Source organism: Triticum aestivum, chromosome 6D (genome assembly GCF_018294505.1).
Source record: "Triticum aestivum cultivar Chinese Spring chromosome 6D, IWGSC CS RefSeq v2.1, whole genome shotgun sequence".
In the NCBI taxonomy this organism is placed as follows: Eukaryota; Viridiplantae; Streptophyta; class Magnoliopsida; order Poales; family Poaceae; genus Triticum; species Triticum aestivum.
In genome coordinates this window covers 165,173,488-165,177,260 of record NC_057811.1, presented here as the reverse complement: position 1 = coordinate 165,177,260, position 3,773 = coordinate 165,173,488, and positions in this window count along the sequence as shown.

Here is a 3,773-nt window from a genome sequence, read left to right as displayed (position 1 = left end):
ATCTGAAAGGTTCAGACCCGTTGACTAATAACCTCTCTCACAAGCGAGATATGAACAAACCCCATGGGTGTTGGATTCATTAAAATCACATAGTGATGTGAACTAGATTATTGACTCTAGTGCAAGTGGGAGACTGTTGGAAATATGCCCTAGAGGCAATAATGAAATGGTTATTATTGTATTTCCTTGTTCATGATAATTGTCTATTGTTCATGCTATAATTGTGTTAACTGGAAACCCTAATACATGTGTGAATACATAGACCACAACATGTCCCTAGTAAGCCTCTAGTTGACTAGCTCGTTGATCAACAGATGGTTATGGTTTCCTGACCATGGACATTGGATGTCATTGATAACGGGATCACATCATTAGGAGAATGATGTGATGGACAAGACCCAATCCTAAGCATAGCACAAGATCGTGTAGTTTGTTTGCTAAGAGCTTTTCTAATGTCAAGTATCGTTTCCTTAGACCATGAGATTGTGCAACTCCCGGATACCGTAGGAATGCTTTGGTTGTACCAAACGTCACAACGTAACTGGGTGGCTATAAAGGTGCACTACAGGTATCTCCGAAAGTGTCTGTTGGGTTGGCACGAATCGAGACTGGGATTTGTCACTCCGTATGACGGAGAGGTATCTCTGGGCCCACTTGGTAATGCATCATCATAATGAGCTCAATGTGACTAATGAGTTAGCCACGGGATCATGCGTTATGGAACGAGTAAAGAGACTTGCCGGTAACGAGATTGAACGAGGTATTGGGATACCGACGATCGAATCTCGGGCAAGTAACATACCGATAGACAAAGGGAATTGTATACGGGATTGATTGAATCCCCGACATCGTGGTTCATCCGATGAGATCATCGTGGAACATGTGGGAGCCAACATGGGTATCCAGATCCCGCTGTTGGTTATCGGCCGGAGAACGTCTCGGTCATGTCTGCATGGTTCCCAAACCCGTAGGGTCTACACACTCAAGGTTCGGTGACGCTAGAGTTGTTATGGGAAATAGTATGTGGTTACCGAAGGTTGTTCGGAGTCCCGGATGAGATCCCGGACATGACGAGGAGCTCCGGAATGGTCCGGAGGTGAAGATCGGTATATTGGACGAAGGGTATTGGAGTCCGGAATTGTTCCGGGGGTACCAGGCTATGGCCAGCATGTCCGAAAGGGGTTTCAGAGGCCCCGGCAAGCGTTGGGGGGCCTTATGGGCCAAGGGGAAGGGGCAAACCAGCCCACTAAGGGGCTGTGCGCCCCTCCCAACCCCTCTCACGTAACGTGGAGAGGTGGGGGCGCCTCCCCTAGGGCAGCCACCCCTCCCGGCTTGGGGGGGCAAGTTTCCCAGGGGTGGGCCGCCCAAACCCATCTAGGGTTTCCCCTGTGGCCGCCGCCCCTCCCCTAGGGAACCCTAGGGCGCCTCCTCCAACCCCCTTTCCCCTATATATAGTGAGGGAGAGAGAGGGCAGCCGCCCCACCCCTTGCCTGGCGCAGCCCTCTCCTCCTCCAACACCTCCTCCTCCGTAGTGCTTAGCGAAGCCCTGCCAGAGAACCACGAGCTCCATTGCCACCATGCCGTCGTGCTGCTGGAGTTCTCCCTCAACTTCTCCTCTCCCCTTGCTGGATCAAGAAGGAGGAGACGTCCCCGAGCTGTACGTGTGTTGAACGCGGAGGCGCCGTCCGTTCGGCGCTAGATCGGATCTTCCGCGATTTGAATCGCCGCGAGTACGACTCCATCAACCGCGTTCTTGTAACGCTTCCGCTTAGCGATCTTCAAGGGTATGAAGATGCACTCCCTCTCTCTCGTTGCTAGCATCTCCTAGATTGATCTTGGTGACATGTAGGAAAGTTTTGAATTATTGCTACGTTCCCCAACATGTTCTCCTAGGTGGAGGGCTTGAATCCACTTGGGGGATCTTCTCCTAGATGGAGGGCTTGGCCTCCAATGGAGTAGGTGTCAAGTGGATGAGCAAAGCTCTATCTCTCATATGAGCTAAAACCAATGCTAACCCTAGAAAGAGGGACGAGAAGGAGTATATATAGTCTATGCGGACGAAGGGGTACATGGGCCTCGGCCCAACGCGTTGTGCATAGACAGGCGTCGGTCGTCCGACAGTTACCGGACATTCGGTTGCTGGCGGGGGTCCGGTCGTCCGGTAGCCGCCGGACGTCCAGCATTTTGGCTCTGGATGGGCGATGTTGGATTTCCGGTCGAGGTCGGACGTCCGCTGCAAACACGCTTTGTCGAAGGCGTGGGCGGCGATGTCCGACGAGGCATACGTGCTGAGCCAATACAACACGCCCTACTACATGATCTCGGTTGAGAAATAGCCGGAGTCCCGTCGACGAATGCCGTGGAAGTTGGTGGAGCTCCTTGGTCGACGAAGCGTGGCATGGTGGATCCCGGCAACAGAAGTTCCCGATGGTCGGAGAGAGAAGAGGTGGCTGCCAATTTGCGGCATGAGGGTCGATGGCGATGGATTTGCTGACAGCAAGGGCGCAGGCGACCGGATTTCGTGGCGATGGAGGCGGCGGGCTGCGAGTTTGGCGGCGGCGATGTGACGGATGCGCCAACCAGAGAGAGGCATGGGGTGCTAGATCTGCGACGACGCGGCGTGCTGCGGCAGGCGGTGGCCGTAAGCCTGCAAATTTGGCGACGATGATACTACGACTGGAAGTCAGGGAGATTTGGCAAAGACGGCGCGCTGAAAAGGGAAGCAGGCACGTGGGTGGCTGCGGCTGGAAGTTTCAGCCACGAGGTCGCGGGTCGGCAGCCGGTTTTGTGTTTGGGCACATAGCCGCGTGATGCAAATATACATCACTTGAGACTGATTTTTGGGCAGCCCTAAAACGGGACCACATATCTTTGCGTTTAAGGCAGCTGTTGGAGCTCATGTGTTTGGGCACGCAGCCGGGTGATGCAAATATACATCACTTGGGACTGGTTTTTGGGCAGCCCTAAAACGGTACCACATATTTTTTGCATTCAGGGCAGCCGTTGGAGCTCCAACTAGAGATGCTCTTAGATTACCAAAAAAATAGATGCTCTTAGATTACCAAAAAAATAGTCACTTGTCTGGCAATATATGCACTCATTTCATGTCCATGGGTTGCGTCCGAACCCTACCCAACATGTCATGTGTAAGGTTACGAGTATAACATTTTTATCAAGGCCATGCCCTAACATTGACCCAATAAGCTGACATGTTAGGGCAAACTATGGTTCGTATTCAAACTATTAAAATCATACGCTTCAATCGTGTCTGTGTGCTTTGCATGAAGCCCTTTGTCTAAATCATTGAAGCCCTCTGTTTGAACTACCGAGATTCTTTTCTTGACCATGTCATAAAAACTGAGTTCAGTTTCAAATTTCTTTAAAAAGATTATTGTTGATTTACATATATTTCAATGAAGACCTACATTCGATAAGGTTACAAATAAATGATAGCTCAGTTGTCCAGCCCAGCGATAATGTAACTTCGATATACTCCCTCTTTTTTGATTTATAGGATTTATCTCAAAATTTTAGGCTTCCTGTTTTATAAGTCTCAATTTAATTGTTTCCATAACATGTTAAATTTTAAGGTGCATTAATTCATTGCATGCAAGGATTAAGAGAAAATTGATCAATGCATGTATTTCATGCATGAATGCATTGCAATTAATGCATTGATAAACACAATTCTTTAAGGAAAACGAGTGCATTAGTTGAGTGCTTTTACAAACTACAAATTATTCCACCACTCATCATCTACCTTGGTTGATGAG